At 43.7% G+C, this 18,984-nt stretch overlaps 1 protein-coding gene and 1 pseudogene across 1 annotated transcript in view; one reads left to right on the forward strand and one right to left on the reverse strand.

The window, feature by feature from the left end:
- KCTD16 (potassium channel tetramerization domain containing 16) overlaps positions 1-18,984 on the reverse strand; it is a 294,529-nt gene that overhangs the window by 131,433 nt on the left and 144,112 nt on the right. The window lies entirely within an intron of this gene.
- Positions 1,164-1,283, forward strand: LOC146077118 (5S ribosomal RNA; annotated as a pseudogene).

Consider the following 18,984-nt stretch of genomic DNA (forward strand, 5'->3'; position numbering starts at 1 on the left):
GCCGCTGGGGGGTGCCGGGCGATGTGATGCTCACCTCCATGCCACAGTACCCAGGCTGCTGCTGCCACTCCACGGGAGGATGTGCGATGCGGTGTCCATACCATCCGGGGGTGGGGACGGGACACCTGCTCCATCTTCCGCCCTCCAGTGGCCTGCGCCCTAGGCAAATACCTAAAGCTGCCTAGTGGTGGCGCTGGCCCTGGGCGGATGGCGATCTTGTGGACAGGGACGGGACATGGATTCCTGAGCATCTCACACCCTCGCGCATCCATTGCCGAGAATCGGGCACATGAGCGTCTTGATGGGAGAGTGCCCCGGCACGATGGGAGCCCCTATGATGACAGCGGCTGCATCTGTACAGTGCTATTTTTCAGCAGGAACCAGCACGAACCTCTAATTAAATATCACATCATCAGGAACTGGGTTCCTTAACCTGTTCTGAGCCAAAATGTACTTTCCATAAAATAAGTTTTTTTGTACAGTCCCCATGTGAGTGCCTTTGCTTCTAAATACAATATATACATCTCTCTCTTTCTCTCTCTCTCTTTAATTAATTGATCCAGTATTATTATTATTATTATTATTATTATTTATATATATATATATATATATATATATATATATATATATACACAGACCTTGAGGACAGCACTCCGTTAATTCAATAATAGGGTGCCTTCCGACCTAGAGATCCCGTGGGGACGTCCAGCATACATATGTTCCACCGGCGGCACTCCCAAATAATCGACACACGACCAAAAGCATGCTTTTAGTCGTGTGTCGATTAGGAGTGCCGCCGGTGGAACTACTTAAATTACGTGTACAAGAACACAGCCGCAACATCAAAAATAAAATAGACAGTCACGCCATCTATAGACACTTCGCCACCCATCATAATGCAAATCCAGAGGGGCTCACGTTCAAGGCTATTGAGTGGGTCAAACTGGGACCCAGAGGTGGTGACCTGGCCAACAAACTGTCGCAGAGAGAAATGTATTGGATTTTCGAACTCAACACCATGCATCCCCTGGGCTTCAATGAAAGTTATGAAATTGCTCCATTTTTATAAATATTTTACTATCACTGTATCACAGTATTCACTCATGTATCCCTTCACCAATAATAAAGGTTATTCCCTAGCATTCTTGTTTTGTCTGAATTTTATCTACAGTCATACCACACTCTGAGACGCCCAATCCCGTCCGATCTTGGAAGCTAAGCAGTGTTGGGCCAGGTCAGTACCAAGATGGGAGACCTCTTGGGAAAACCCGGTGCTGTAGGAACAGCAATTGACGTATTGTAACAAGAAACAGGGGTCATAACCTTCCTAATAGATTACCATTGGAGCATTGTAGTCACAATATAGGCACATAAGCACTTTATAAATCCACTATGGTCAGCGTTATATATGTAAATATTTATTCAATTTATACTGCGTTATTTAATTATATGATCTTAATATGTTATTTAAACACTAAGCACACTCACTAACTTATATTATAAAATTATTACTTAATGTTTATTAGTATCTAATACCCATTTCACATTTATAATTACTATCACTATTTTCTGTAATTTTGCTATCTGGATTATTTATAAAACGTACCGCTTAATAGTAATGATTACACCATCCCCGAAATTTGCATCGTAAAACCCTGATATGATCAAATATTTACATGTGTTCATTTGTTTACTTTTCTATGATGAATTATCAGCGTAAGCAACACTGACAAGATGGCCGCAGCTCCTTACGATTGGAGCAGGACCACGGAGCCTTCTAGAAAATGGCCTCCGTGAATCGTTTTTACAGACAGAAACAGACACTCCGTCAACATACACAGATTCCCTATGATGTCCAGGGAACTCCAACCACGCAGGCGCATCCCCAGACGGAAGTGTGGCACACTGAGCTAATCGCGGCTACAGACGGGCCGCGCATGCGCAATAGAAAGTCCGGGATACCGGATGTGTGGCGGAAGTGCCGCAATTAGAAACAAAACTATGGATTTCTCCTCTATGATGAGACTTTTTAGATTTCTACTATGGCGCCCTACCTAGCGCGCTTGTGGTGTTTATTATGAACTTTGTCCCGCAACGATACATGAGCTAGTTATTTATTTAGAAACTAATGACCCATTTAATGACAGGATGTGATGTCATAGTGCCTTGGCTAGTACAGAGGTATAAATATCAGTCTGGTCTTAGTTGCTCCCCACCCCTTGATGAAGTCTGACAGGACGAAACGCGTTGGGTGATCCTAGCCTCCAAATACATCCTTAAGTTAAGCGATTTTATCTTATATATTCATTCATTTTTATATTTATATTTATATACTTGTCTTAATATTGTCCATATTGTTTTATTAAGAAATTGCTCCTTTTTATCCCTTTGAAATAAATTTATTATTTTTTTTAAGAATACCTCTAAAATATTCTTTCATTCCAGATCAGTAACCTCTTTTTAAATCTGTTTTTAAACAATTAGTCGCCGTTATCTTTATCCATTGTCTACATATATATATATATATATATATATATACACATACATACCGATCTTCTAAATTAAATAAATAACAAATATTACTATAAAGGGGTGTTTGTCTGTATAATTTCTTTGCTAGGAACTTTAAAGAGGATTAACACCCTAAGGTGGCATAGATCCAGTCAGTACTCGGGTGGTTGATTTTGGTAAAATGTTTAGTGCTGGTTACACACTAAACAATGGCCCTCATTCTGGTTGACTCGGTGACCAGAAGGGTCACAAAGACACATCCCTTTGCATGTCTCGCTGGTGGAGAAATCATTCAGTGGTCGCCGACCATCAAATGATTTCTTCAGGCCATGCAAATATACGTTAGTGGAGACTAATGTATATTTGTGTGGACCTTCTCGAAGACAGGGTGAGTGGCTGATGACGTGCGAAGTCAGCCGCCCGAGCCCAGGCCGACCTCCTCCAGCCCGCTATCCCATGGAAACTACCGTAATTTTCATGGGGATGCCCATGAAACGCTTGGCATTCCCATGGGCGGCACCCTGGCCTGTTGCCCCAAGCCCCACCCCTTCACTGTCCCCTGCGAACGGATTCCATTGGCCGGGGGCCTTGCACAGAGATTAATTCAGAATGACCTCCAGTGTGTGTAACCAGCAATGGCATGATGCAACAGCTCAATACATTGGCCCGTCCGTACACACTGCAGTGATGTATTGTTGTTTTTCACTTTAAACTTGCACACTGACATTCCCTGGATTGTCCTATAGGGCATGCAACATTATTCATTTGCTGTTAATACAAAATAAATATAAGTCTTTTTCCTTTTGAGTTAAGAGTGTTATAAAAAAGAAACACACACAGTCAGATAAACACCTCATGTTTGTATTAGCACAGAATATTGTCTACAATGTCAAGAATTTGTGCATTGTGGGTAGTACATACTGTTTCTCTTCTGTCACATATGCACTTAAGTCATTACATTATTTTCTACAAAGACTGACATTTGTGCCTGTGAGTAGACATCTGGCTGCATTTATTTTAAGTGTTAATATTTTATGTTTTCAGTAACCTACTTACATTTTGCATTTACATTGACATATTTTTGCCATATCCTCTAGAAAATGTATTTAGATGTAAATAGTCGGCAGGTACAGTTTATTGCCACTAAAACTGAAATGACTTTATGTAGGGACGTTTTTCACCTCTTGGAGATCATTTTCAGATTTCATCCAGGCAAATAATTTGCATTTCTATGGTTAAGTATGTATATTTATAGACAGATGAATATCACTGATGTTATTTAACATTTCATGAAATGTCTTAATATGACAATATTCAAGTATATTCACCAATTAAATTGTGCAAGAAATCCTTCCGCCTGCCATCAATGCAAAAATATGTGCACGACATTGTAGAACTTTATGTAATGCATTGGTAGCAGAACATAATCAGACTTTCCTATACAGTACTAGTAAGCCTGCTCGAAGCAAATGCTTCGAAAACTAGCATATGTAGTTTCACTTGCTGCCAACAGGTGGCAGTATTTCGGAGATGCACGGACACAAGAGATATATATAGATGATATATATATGAGCACAATTCAGCCCGGCACTCCTAATATGGCCACAACTGCCCCGGTGCACTCTCGGTGAAGATTGTATATACTGCGTCCAAAAACAATCAGAGGCACTCGGGTCTTTTGAAAAAAGTTTTAAAGGCAGTGGAAAAAGGTTCCCAACATTTCGGGGTTCACTAACCCCTTTGTCAAGGTGTTACACCTTGACAAAGGGATTAGTGAACCCTGAAACGTTGGGAACCTTTTTCCATTGCCTTTAAAAGTTTTTTCAAAAGACCCGAGTGCCTCTGATTGTTTTTGGACGCTATATATATATATATATATATATATATATATATATATATATATATATCTCTTCAGAACACAGGAGGCGGCATTCACGGATTTTGCAAACAATAAACGTGTATTAAAAATCCGTGTGTGCCGCCTCCTGTGTTCTGAAGATATCCATTTTTTCTGTGGAAGGCACCACGGTCCATTCCAGCATCAGCCAGAGTGCCGACCGACCTGTCGCATATATATATATATATATATATGGGTAACAGGACGGCACTCCTTAGGGTATGAGTTTCGTCGGTGCCAGGTCTGTAGATAGGAAATGCAGTACACTTACCCCCCCCGCAGAAGGATGAAGACCAGCACTCAGACGTTTGTGGGTGAAAAAAATCAATGTAGTTTATTCCATGTGCAGTACAAGCAACACGGGCTGTCCCAACAGCCGTTTCAACTGGGCATCAGCCAGTTGTCATCAGGGGAACAGAAACACACAGCAGCCCCAGTTTAAATAGGGTGAAATTGCGCCAAAAGTAATGCAAATTGAGGCTCTTTGACCTCACTTGCTAAGCTCTGACATCAGCAAGTGCCCCGTCAGTTGGAGGGGGCGGGTGGCGGTGGAGTGAGTGACAGCGGGATTCCCCGTGACGCGAGCCTGTAAAGGACTCGCTACGGTGATCCCGCTATCAGCTGTGTGCGCAGCGTTGCTAAGGGGACAGGACGCTAGAACAGTGGCAGTGTCCGTGCGGGGAAGAGAACGATGTGCGTGGAAGCCAGGAGTGGAAGGACTGGCGGCTTCCGTGCAGTCTAGTAGCCGGGGCATGGTTGATGCCTGTCAGAGCAGCACAAGTGTACATATCACTTAGCGTACAGCAGCATAACAGAGATAGCAGGGAAGACGTATACATAGTGTCAAAGGAAATGACAGTAATCATTGCCGCTCTGAGCGGCATAGCATCCCGCCGCTGGAAATGGCCTGTAATGCGGCGACACACGGCGGTGTCGACCAATATAGTGTAGGGTGTTAGTACAAGTGAAACGGATGCTTGACAGACAGAGTGTAGGAACAGGGGAAAGAGAGTAAGAATGCTGACCGTACTGGAAATTCTTTAACAGTGTTGATACTAATAAACGTTATGCGTACTGGATGAATCAAGCCACTTAAACCAATTACAGTGTGTTAACGGGAAGAAATAAGCACACAGCGGTCCCCTCTCCCCCACCCTGTTCGCACTGGCTATTGAGCCTTTGGCTTGTAGACTGAGGGGAATTCTCTGCAGTGCGGATAGGTTGGGGGACGGAACGGACGGTCTTGTTTCTTTGTATGCGGATGATATTTTAGTTGGTACAACAAATTATGGTAGGGATCTCCCTAGAATACTAAGTGCTATTCATGAATTTGGAAAATATTCGGGGTTAGTGATAAATAGAGACAAATCTCATATAATAATTGGCCCCGGTAGGAGTAGGCCTAACGATACGGCCGGACCAAAATTGATCCATCAAATTCCGGTAGTAGAGCACTGTACATATTTGGGTGTGGTAATAGCCACAGACCCGAAAGGATATATTGCCCATAATTTAACACCCCTGATGGTAGAAATAAAAGATCGCTGTAATAACTGGATGAAGCTCCCCTTAACTAATATAGGCAGAGTGAACTTGATTAAGATGATTATTTTACCTAAAATTCTTTATATATTGCATCACTCCCCTATTTATATCCCTAGTTCATTCTTTAAAAAACTCAACGGTATATTGGCCTCTTTTATTTGGAAAAATAAAACTCCAAGGATTAAATGGGAGACACTTACTAGACCAAAAGATAAAGGTGGCTGGGCTTTACCTAATTTTAAGAATTACTATTTTGCTGCTCAGATGACGCATCTGAGGGAATGGGTTAGAAGCGACCACCAAACAAAAGAACTATTGAGACTGATTGAGTTTTTTTATCCTGGTCACACTCCCACTCAGGTGATTCAATGGGGACGAACCAGAAAGAAAAATCCATACATAATAAATCAAGCCATAAAAATTTGGAAGGGGTGTTCTGAGATATGTGGCTATGAGGGGATAGATCCAGAAGTTTCGATATTCTGTATGGAACCATTGAGTAGACCTGAGTTTCAGAGTACCAGAATAAAAATGAATGAATTAGGAATAAATCAGTTGGGCCAAGTAGTTTCATATAATAAGGTTAAATCCTTTAGTACACTTCAGGAAGATTATGGGGCGACGTCTAATATGCTCTTGTATTACTACCAGATTAAAGGGGTGTTAATGGAATATTTTAAACAGGAGGGGAGAATTATCCAGGATAACCCTATTAAAATTCTAATTAGGGAAAGCGGTCAAAAAAAATGTCTATCAAGATTCTATAGATATATAATGGATTTAGCCCAGCAGGACCAATTGTTGGGCCTTCTGAATAAGTGGCGAGGGGATATCCCTGATATAGCGTTAGCCGACTGGGAGAAATCTCTTAAGAATATTACAGATTCTACACACTCTATCCGAGTTCAACAGATACAGTACAATATAGCCCATCGAATTTATTATACACCAGAGACTATTAGTAAATTTTCTAAGCAGAATCCTGATAAATGTCCAAAATGTCAAGGGATGAAGTGTAACTTTTTTCATTTAATATGGCAATGTCCGGAAATACAAAAATTTTGGAGCCATGTTAATACTATAATGCATGGTCTGGGTTTACTCCCTAAGGATCCGATCCCCTCATGTTTAATCCTGGGTATACATTTCCCCAATGTATTATCAAACAGTGGTAGTCGGTTGGCCGTGATTCTTCTATCTTTGGCAAAAGTATGTATTGCTAGACTGTGGTTAGATATGAGAGCCCCAGATACGAAGGAATGGATAAGTCTGGTGAATTATATTTTTAAGAACGAAAGGGAGGTATATTTGTATAAGAAGAGTATGGAAAACTTTTATAAAATTTGGGCTATTTGGTATCACTCAAAATATTATAAATAATTGAAAAAGCATACTATTTTTGATAAAGAAAAAATTTAGCTCACAGTTAAGTTTGAAATAAATATATATAATTAATGCACAGCTATAAGTAATTTAGGTTTAAGCACGGAATATGTATTGATGAATTTATTGTTTTTTATTTATTTATTTATTTTTTCTTTTTTTTTTTGTGTGTAATTATATTTCAATATCAAAATTGTACTAATACAGAGCACTGGTTCTTTTATGTATGAAATTCTTATTTTTATCCTTTTTTTTTCCTCTCTTCATCTCCAATAGTGCTCCCTTTTTGATTGCCTTCCTCCCTTCTTCTTTTTTTTTTATATTTTGGTTTCTCTTATTCTCCTGACTCTCTCTTTCTCTCCTTTCTTCTCTCCTATCTCCTTCCCTCTTTACCCCTAATTCTTTTATGTCCCGGGTGCAGCCCTAAATCGAGCTTTGAGCTGCCCAGGAGATATTGAATAATGCAGACATGTAGTATGTGTTTTCTCTTTGTCAGTGAGTAATGTCTAGTACTTTTGTATTTATACCTGATTGTAATATTTGACCATGTTTTAATACAAGTGTTTTTTTCTGTGTAATGTAAAGAAAAAGTTTAATAAAAAAAAAAAAAAAAAAAAAAACAACAAGTGAAACGGATGCTTGACAGACAGAGTGTAGGAACAGGGGAAAGAGAGTAAGAATGCTGACCGTACTGGAAATTCTTTAACAGTGTTGATACTAATAAACGTTATGCGTACTGGATGAATCAAGCCACTTAAACCAATTACAGTGTGTTAACGGGAAGAAATAAGCACACAGCGGTGCCAGTGGGTAATAAAGCATCATGTCGTACATATCAACAGATTTAAACCCACACTGTAGGGCAAGAAGTAAATGTCAACCAAGTAGAAAAGGAAAGTACATAGGTAGTGTGGACACACGGCGGTGTCGACAGTAAATACAGACACACGGCGGTGTCAACGTAAGAGGCAGAGAAGTTGACACTCGGCGGTGTCAACATCTCCACAATCAGCACATACATGTTAAGCACTTTCAATAAGAGACCAACGCTCAGCATATAATCCAAAAGTCACGAGTAGACAGGGTAAAGTTCAACCGGCTAGCTGGACAGAGGGAAGAAATGTGTGAAATAGACATCAGATAAAACAACCCATTTTAAAGTCCTCGTTGAGTCCATTCGGGGCCATTGAGTTGAGTCTAAAAATCCATTGGAGTTCTCTTTGGAGGAGAAGCTTATCCCTATCCCCCCCTCTTCTGGGGGGTGGGATATGGTCGATGATGGCACATCTCAGTTGAGTGACTGTATGGGTCTTTGAAAGGAAGTGCCTTGCCACTGGAAGGTTCTTTAGGTCATTTATTGCATCTTTTGTTGAAAAGCTTTTTTTAATAGAGGATCGGTGTTGGCTTAACCTTTCTTTAAGCATTCTGGTAGTTTTACCGATGTAAAGCAGATTGCAGGGGCATTTGAGGGCATAGATGACATATCTGCTATTGCAATCCAGACGATATTTGATGGAGTATGATAAATTGTCCTGTGGATTGACAAATTTGTCACCCGTAATGAGGAATTGGCAGTTGGAGCAGCCTGTACATTTGAAAGTCCCCTTCTTCTTGCTGAGCCAGTGGATTTTACTGGCTGGTGCAGGTCCAGGGGCCGTTTTAACAAGAAGATCTCGGAGATTGGGTCCCCTTCTATAAGCAAATCTCGGCGGTGCGGTAAGTTCCTTGGAAAGAGTGGGATCACTGGAGATCAGGTGCCAGTGTTCAGTGAGCTTCTGTCGGATATGGTTGGATGCCACCGTGTAGGTACTGCAGAAGTTCATGGTTTTGGATGTAGTAGTTGGTGTAGGTGTCTTGGTACACAGAAGATCCTGCCTATTCAAGCCTTCCACCCTGAGGATAGCTTCATTAACCTCTTGTTGGCTGTAGCCTCTCTCAAGGAATCTGTCCCCCATGGTGAGTAGTGCTTTTTTGCATTCGGTGGGATCAGATGTGATTCGTCTTGTCCTGAGAAGTTGGGAAAAGGGGAGGCCCCTTTTCAGGGGTGCAGGATGGAAGCTGCTTGCATGCAGGAGGGTATTTTTGTCAGATTCTTTTGAGTAAATGGCAGTTTCCATGCTTGATCCCTTGATGGTAATGGTGACGTCCAGAAAGTTGATGAACTTGTCACTAAAGTTCATTGTGAACTTGATGGTGCTGGGGAGTGCATTTAGATAGTTAAAGAAGTCCATGAGTTTGGATTCACCACCAGACCAAAGGATGAATAAGTCGTCAATATACCGTACAAAGAACAGTATGCAGTCCTTGAAGGTCTCATTGCCCATGATGTGTTTGGTCTCATATACCGACATGACGATATTGGCATACGATGGGGCCATGTTAGACCCCATCGCAGTGCCCTGCTTCTGCAAATAGAAGCAATTTTCAAAAAGAAAGTAATTCTTGGTCAGTATTGTCTCAATAAGCACCAGAAAGTATTCCACAGGAGGACCAGTGTAGTCAGGATTGTTGGTTAGCATTGCCCGGCAAGAATCTAGTCCCAGGGTGTGAGGTATATTTGTGTACAAGCTAGAAACGTCCAGCGTAACTAGCAGTGTCCCTGCCGGTATTGCTTTCAATTGCTCCATTTTCCTCAGGAAGTCACTGGTGTCAGAGATAAACGTAGGGATTTGTTTCACCATGGGTTGAAGATAGAAATCCACCAGCTGGGAGATAGGCTGGCATAGAGAGCCCATTGCCGAGATGATCGGTCTACCAGGGGGGGATACAAGGGACTTATGCACTTTAGGCAACGTATAAAGAAATGGGATCTTAGGATGTGTTTGGCATAGGAAATCTGCCGTGTCCTTATTGATAAAGGCATTGTTGATTCCAATTTGGATGATTTGGTCAATTACTTTTTTGAATTGCCATGTAGGATCAAAGTCCAGTGTTTCATAGCATGCGGTGTCCGCCAGTTGTGACATGGCTTCCGCAGTGTAGTAGGTCCGATTCAGAAGGACGATGCCGCCACCTTTGTCTGCTGGTCTTATGACCAATTTGGTATCGTTTGTCAGGGATTTGATTGCCGCTCTCTCCTCTTTAGTGATGTTGTGGTATGAGATCTTTTGAGATTTAATAAAGGGATTAGTGTCCCTTTTAAACACCCTGGTGAAGGTAGTGATTGAAGGATTAGCGGTGGGGGGGTCAAATGTACTTTTGCATTTCAGTTTTGTCGGTTGAGGCACAACAGTGGTTAAGGCTGGTATTGTGGCAGGTTGTCGCAGAAAGTGGTCCCGGAGTCTGAGCTGTCTACCCAAGTGGTACATATCCACTTGCCATTTGAATAAGTCCTGGGTAAGGGTAGGAACAAACGAAAGGCCTTTATTGAGCAGAGATAATTCTGCTGGGGTAAGTTGGTGTTCGGAGAGGTTGAAGACAACTGTGCCCATGTTTACTTTGTTGTTTTCTTTTTTGTTATTTTTTCTCCCACCTCTACGGGTGGGTAAAGCGGGTTTTTTGGCGGTCTGCGAATGCGTTCTCCTCTGGCCAAATATCTGGTATCCTGTGTGTTGGATGCCGCTGCTTCTGAGTCGCTGGTGGAGGTATGCGATCTGCTCTCCACGTCCGTATACTGAGCAGGTGGACGTCGTCCCGGGCCTCGTCTTTGTTGCGGGCGAAAGCGCCTAAGCTCAATACGTGAGAACCACGGGTACACCCTGTTTTCTTTGTAGTCAAGTTTGACTGTTTTATACTTGCTTTTTTTGAATTTGAGCAAATTCTCTTTGAATTTCTCAATCTCTTTATCAAGTTTTGTGCCAAGTTCACTGGCAGGGTCACGAATAGCCTGGTATGGTTCAGTCTGCTGGAGTTCCGCGATGTCAGTTTTAATCAGGAGGAGGTCTGCAGAAGTTTGCTCAATCACCAGGAGCATAAGATCTTGGGAGCACTTGTTTAACACATTGCACCATTTGATGCAGAATTCGTTGTTGTGCCTACCAAGGGTAGGTTGGTTGTGCAGCCTGAAACCTCTCGGGATGAGGGATTCTTTGTAATATTGGGAAAGTGTCTGGCCGTGAAGTTGTAGTTCTACTTCTCTTTTTTTAAGTTTGAGTAAGTCAAAATATGTCTCCTCTGGTGTATCCCTGTCAAAGGCTAAGTCATCGGTATCTGAAAATAAGATGCGCTCTACATCAGTGGCATTAAACTGCAAAGTGGATGCAGTCTCTCTGCCACTGGTCTGAGACATGGGTGCATACAAAAAAATGACCAAAAGAAAAAAAGCGTCCCGTTTAGGTGAAAGGAAGTGAGTTTTAAAAGTCAATAGTGTTAACTCTTGCAAGCTATACGGGCTTGCTAGTTACGTATTTGTAGCAACAGTTGAGGGTGCTCTGTCCAGATAAGAAATGCAGATATATGGGTAACAGGACGGCACTCCTTAGGGTATGAGTTTCGTCGGTGCCAGGTCTGTAGATAGGAAATGCAGTACACTTACCCCCCCGCAGAAGGATGAAGACCAGCACTCAGACGTTTGTGGGTGAAAAAAATCAATGTAGTTTATTCCATGTGCAGTACAAGCAACACGGGCTGTCCCAACAGCCGTTTCAACTGGGCATCAGCCAGTTGTCATCAGGGGAACAGAAACACACAGCAGCCCCAGTTTAAATAGGGTGAAATTGCGCCAAAAGTAATGCAAATTGAGGCTCTTTGACCTCACTTGCTAAGCTCTGACATCAGCAAGTGCCCCGTCAGTTGGAGGGGGCGGGTGGCGGTGGAGTGAGTGACAGCGGGATTCCCCGTGACGCGAGCCTGTAAAGGACTCGCTACGGTGATCCCGCTATCAGCTGTGTGCGCAGCGTTGCTAAGGGGACAGGACGCTAGAACAGTGGCAGTGTCCGTGCGGGGAAGAGAACGATGTGCGTGGAAGCCAGGAGTGGAAGGACTGGCGGCTTCCGTGCAGTCTAGTAGCCGGGGCATGGTTGATGCCTGTCAGAGCAGCACAAGTGTACATATCACTTAGCATACAGCAGCATAACAGAGATAGCAGGGAAGACGTATACATAGTACATTGTACATCATGGGCAATGAGACCTTCAAGGACTGCATACTGTTCTTTGTACGGTATATTGACGACTTATTCATCCTTTGGTCTGGTGGTGAATCCAAACTCATGGACTTCTTTAACTATCTAAATGCACTCCCCAGCACCATCAAGTTCACAATGAACTTTAGTGACAAGTTCATCAACTTTCTGGACGTCACCATTACCATCAAGGGATCAAGCATGGAAACTGCCATTTACTCAAAAGAATCTGACAAAAATACCCTCCTGCATGCAAGCAGCTTCCATCCTGCACCCCTGAAAAGGGGCCTCCCCTTTTCCCAACTTCTCAGGACAAGACGAATCACATCTGATCCCACCGAATGCAAAAAAGCACTACTCACCATGGGGGACAGATTCCTTGAGAGAGGCTACAGCCAACAAGAGGTTAATGAAGCTATCCTCAGGGTGGAAGGCTTGAATAGGCAGGATCTTCTGTGTACCAAGACACCTACACCAACTACTACATCCAAAACCATGAACTTCTGCAGTACCTACACGGTGGCATCCAACCATATCCGACAGAAGCTCACTGAACACTGGCACCTGATCTCCAGTGATCCCACTCTTTCCAAGGAACTTACCGCACCGCCGAGATTTGCTTATAGAAGGGGACCCAATCTCCGAGATCTTCTTGTTAAAACGGCCCCTGGACCTGCACCAGCCAGTAAAATCCACTGGCTCAGCAAGAAGAAGGGGACTTTCAAATGTACAGGCTGCTCCAACTGCCAATTCCTCATTACGGGTGACAAATTTGTCAATCCACAGGACAATTTATCATACTCCATCAAATATCGTCTGGATTGCAATAGCAGATATGTCATCTATGCCCTCAAATGCCCCTGCAATCTGCTTTACATCGGTAAAACTACCAGAATGCTTAAAGAAAGGTTAAGCCAACACCGATCCTCTATTAAAAAAAGCTTTTCAACAAAAGATGCAATAAATGACCTAAAGAACCTTCCAGTGGCAAGGCACTTCCTTTCAAAGACCCATACAGTCACTCAACTGAGATGTGCCATCATCGACCATATCCCACCCCCCAGAAGAGGGGGGGATAGGGATAAGCTTCTCCTCCAAAGAGAACTTCAATGGATTTTTAGACTCAACTCAATGGCCCCGAATGGACTCAACGAGGACTTTAAAATGGGTTGTTTTATCTGATGTCTATTTCACACATTTCTTCCCTCTGTCCAGCTAGCCGGTTGAACTTTACCCTGTCTACTCGTGACTTTTGGATTATATGCTGAGCGTTGGTCTCTTATTGAAAGTGCTTAACATGTATGTGCTGATTGTGGAGATGTTGACACCGCCGAGTGTCAACTTCTCTGCCTCTTACGTTGACACCGCCGTGTGTCTGTATTTACTGTCGACACCGCCGTGTGTCCACACTACCTATGTACTTTCCTTTTCTACTTGGTTGACATTTACTTCTTGCCCTACAGTGTGGGTTTAAATCTGTTGATATGTACGACATGATGCTTTATTACCCACTGGCACCGCTGTGTGCTTATTTCTTCCCGTTAACACACTGTAATTGGTTTAAGTGGCTTGATTCATCCAGTACGCATAACGTTTATTAGTATCAACACTGTTAAAGAATTTCCAGTACGGTCAGCATTCTTACTCTCTTCCCCTGTTCCTACACTCTGTCTGTCAAGCATCCGTTTCACTTGTACTAACACCCTACACTATATTGGTCGACACCGCCGTGTGTCGCCGCATTACAGGCCATTTCCAGCGGCGGGATGCTATGCCGCTCAGAGCGGCAATGATTACTGTCATTTCCTTTGACACTATGTATACGTCTTCCCTGCTATCTCTGTTATGCTGCTGTACGCTAAGTGATATGTACACTTGTGCTGCTCTGACAGGCATCAACCATGCCCCGGCTACTAGACTGCACGGAAGCCGCCAGTCCTTCCACTCCTGGCTTCCACGCACATCGTTCTCTTCCCCGCACGGACACTGCCACTGTTCTAGCGTCCTGTCCCCTTAGCAACGCTGCGCACACAGCTGATAGCGGGATCACCGTAGCGAGTCCTTTACAGGCTCGCGTCACGGGGAATCCCGCTGTCACTCACTCCACCGCCACCCGCCCCCTCCAACTGACGGGGCACTTGCTGATGTCAGAGCTTAGCAAGTGAGGTCAAAGAGCCTCAATTTGCATTACTTTTGGCGCAATTTCACCCTATTTAAACTGGGGCTGCTGTGTGTTTCTGTTCCCCTGATGACAACTGGCTGATGCCCAGTTGAAACGGCTGTTGGGACAGCCCGTGTTGCTTGTACTGCACATGGAATAAACTACATTGATTTTTTTCACCCACAAACGTCTGAGTGCTGGTCTTCATCCTTCTGCGGGGGGGTAAGTGTACTGCATTTCCTATCTACAGACCTGGCACCGACGAAACTCATACCCTAAGGAGTGCCGTCCTGTTACCCATATATCTGCATTTCTTATCTGGACAGAGCACCCTCAACTGTTGCTACAAATACGTAACTAGCAAGCCCGTATAGCTTGCAAGAGTTAACACTATTGACTTTTAAAACTCACTTCCTTTCACCTAAACGGGACGCTTTTTTTCTTTTGGTCATTTTTTTGTATGCACCCATGTCTCAGACCAGTGGCAGAGAGACTGCATCCACTTTGCAGTTTAATGCCACTGATGTAGAGCGCATCTTATTTTCAGATACCGATGACTTAGCCTTTGACAGGGATACACCAGAGGAGACATATTTTGACTTACTCAAACTTAAAAAAAGAGAAGTAGAACTACAACTTCACGGCCAGACACTTTCCCAATATTACAAAGAATCCCTCATCCCGAGAGGTTTCAGGCTGCACAACCAACCTACCCTTGGTAGGCACAACAACGAATTCTGCATCAAATGGTGCAATGTGTTAAACAAGTGCTCCCAAGATCTTATGCTCCTGGTGATTGAGCAAACTTCTGCAGACCTCCTCCTGATTAAAACTGACATCGCGGAACTCCAGCAGACTGAACCATACCAGGCTATTCGTGACCCTGCCAGTGAACTTGGCACAAAACTTGATAAAGAGATTGAGAAATTCAAAGAGAATTTGCTCAAATTCAAAAAAAGCAAGTATAAAACAGTCAAACTTGACTACAAAGAAAACAGGGTGTACCCGTGGTTCTCACGTATTGAGCTTAGGCGCTTTCGCCCGCAACAAAGACGAGGCCCGGGACGACGTCCACCTGCTCAGTATACGGACGTGGAGAGCAGATCGCATACCTCCACCAGCGACTCAGAAGCAGCGGCATCCAACACACAGGATACCAGATATTTGGCCAGAGGAGAACGCATTCGCAGACCGCCAAAAAACCCGCTTTACCCACCCGTAGAGGTGGGAGAAAAAATAACAAAAAAGAAAACAACAAAGTAAACATGGGCACAGTTGTCTTCAACCTCTCCGAACACCAACTTACCCCAGCAGAATTATCTCTGCTCAATAAAGGCCTTTCGTTTGTTCCTACCCTTACCCAGGACTTATTCAAATGGCAAGTGGATATGTACCACTTGGGTAGACAGCTCAGACTCCGGGACCACTTTCTGCGACAACCTGCCACAATACCAGCCTTAACCACTGTTGTGCCTCAACCGACAAAACTGAAATGCAAAAGTACATTTGACCCCCCCACCGCTAATCCTTCAATCACTACCTTCACCAGGGTGTTTAAAAGGGACACTAATCCCTTTATTAAATCTCAAAAGATCTCATACCACAACATCACTAAAGAGGAGAGAGCGGCAATCAAATCCCTGACAAACGATACCAAATTGGTCATAAGACCAGCGGACAAAGGTGGCGGCATCGTCCTTCTGAATCGGACCTACTACACTGCGGAAGCCATGTCACAACTGGCGGACACCGCATGCTATGAAACACTGGACTTTGATCCTACATGGCAATTCAAAAAAGTAATTGACCAAATCATCCAAATTGGAATCAACAATGCCTTTATCAATAAGGACACGGCAGATTTCCTATGCCAAACACATCCTAAGATCCCATTTCTTTATACGTTGCCTAAAGTGCATAAGTCCCTTGTATCCCCCCCTGGTAGACCGATCATCTCGGCAATGGGCTCTCTATGCCAGCCTATCTCCCAGCTGGTGGATTTCTATCTTCAACCCGTGGTGAAACAAATCCCTACGTTTATCTCTGACACCAGTGACTTCCTGAGGAAAATGGAGCAATTGAAAGCAATACCGGCAGGGACACTGCTAGTTACGCTGGACGTTTCTAGCTTGTACACAAATATACCTCACACCCTGGGACTAGATTCTTGCCGGGCAATGCTAACCAACAATCCTGACAATACTGGTCCTCCTGTGGAATACTTTCTGGTGCTTATTGAGACATTACTGACCAAGAATTACTTTCTTTTTGAAAATTGCTTCTATTTGCAGAAGCAGGGCACTGCGATGGGGTCTAACATGGCCCCATCGTATGCCAATATCGTCATGTCGGTATATGAGACCAAACACATCATGGGCAATGAGACCTTCAAGGACTGCATACTGTTCTTTGTACGGTATATTGACGACTTATTCATCCTTTGGTCTGGTGGTGAATCCAAACTCATGGACTTCTTTAACTATCTAAATGCACTCCCCAGCACCATCAAGTTCACAATGAACTTTAGTGACAAGTTCATCAACTTTCTGGACGTCACCATTACCATCAAGGGATCAAGCATGGAAACTGCCATTTACTCAAAAGAATCTGACAAAAATACCCTCCTGCATGCAAGCAGCTTCCATCCTGCACCCCTGAAAAGGGGCCTCCCCTTTTCCCAACTTCTCAGGACAAGACGAATCACATCTGATCCCACCGAATGCAAAAAAGCACTACTCACCATGGGGGACAGATTCCTTGAGAGAGGCTACAGCCAACAAGAGGTTAATGAAGCTATCCTCAGGGTGGAAGGCTTGAATAGGCAGGATCTTCTGTGTACCAAGACACCTACACCAACTACTACATCCAAAACCATGAACTTCTGCAGTACCTACACGGTGGCATCCAACCATATCCGACAGAAGCTCACTGAACACTGGCACCTGATCTCCAGTGATCCCACTCTTTCCAAGGAACTTACCGCACCGCCGAGATTTGCTTATAGAAGGGGACCCAATCTCCGAGATCTTCTTGTTAAAACGGCCCCTGGACCTGCACCAGCCAGTAAAATCCACTGGCTCAGCAAGAAGAAGGGGACTTTCAAATGTACAGGCTGCTCCAACTGCCAATTCCTCATTACGGGTGACAAATTTGTCAATCCACAGGACAATTTATCATACTCCATCAAATATCGTCTGGATTGCAATAGCAGATATGTCATCTATGCCCTCAAATGCCCCTGCAATCTGCTTTACATCGGTAAAACTACCAGAATGCTTAAAGAAAGGTTAAGCCAACACCGATCCTCTATTAAAAAAAGCTTTTCAACAAAAGATGCAATAAATGACCTAAAGAACCTTCCAGTGGCAAGGCACTTCCTTTCAAAGACCCATACAGTCACTCAACTGAGATGTGCCATCATCGACCATATCCCACCCCCCAGAAGAGGGGGGGATAGGGATAAGCTTCTCCTCCAAAGAGAACTCCAATGGATTTTTAGACTCAACTCAATGGCCCCGAATGGACTCAACGAGGACTTTAAAATGGGTTGTTTTATCTGATGTCTATTTCACACATTTCTTCCCTCTGTCCAGCTAGCCGGTTGAACTTTACCCTGTCTACTCGTGACTTTTGGATTATATGCTGAGCGTTGGTCTCTTATTGAAAGTGCTTAACATGTATGTGCTGATTGTGGAGATGTTGACACCGCCGAGTGTCAACTTCTCTGCCTCTTACGTTGACACCGCCGTGTGTCTGTATTAACTGTCGACACCGCCGTGTGTCCACACTACCTATGTACTTTCCTTTTCTACTTGGTTGACATTTACTTCTTGCCCTACAGTGTGGGTTTAAATCTGTTGATATGTACGACATGATGCTTTATTACCCACTGGCACCGCTGTGTGCTTATTTCTTCCCGTTAACACACTGTAATTGGTTTAAGTGGCTTGATTCATCCAGTACGCATAACGTTTATTAGTATCAACACTGTTAAAGAATTTCCAGTACGGTCAGCATTCTTACTCTCTTTCCCCTGTTCCTACACTCTGTCTGTCAAGCATCCGTTTCACTTGTACTAACACCCTACACTATATTGGTCGACACCGCCGTGTGTCGCCGCATTACAGGCCATTTCCAGCGGCGGGATGCTATGCCGCTCAGAGCGGCAATGATTACTGTCATTTCCTTTGACACTATGTATACGTCTTCCCTGCTATCTCTGTTATGCTGCTGTACGCTAAGTGATATGTACACTTGTGCTGCTCTGACAGGCATCAACCATGCCCCGGCTACTAGACTGCACGGAAGCCGCCAGTCCTTCCACTCCTGGCTTCCACGCACATCGTTCTCTTCCCCGCACGGACACTGCCACTGTTCTAGCGTCCTGTCCCCTTAGCAACGCTGCGCACACAGCTGATAGCGGGA

Source organism: Crinia signifera, chromosome 4 (assembly GCF_055691185.1).
Source record: "Crinia signifera chromosome 4, ASM5569118v1, whole genome shotgun sequence".
Taxonomy (NCBI): Eukaryota; Metazoa; Chordata; class Amphibia; order Anura; family Myobatrachidae; genus Crinia; species Crinia signifera.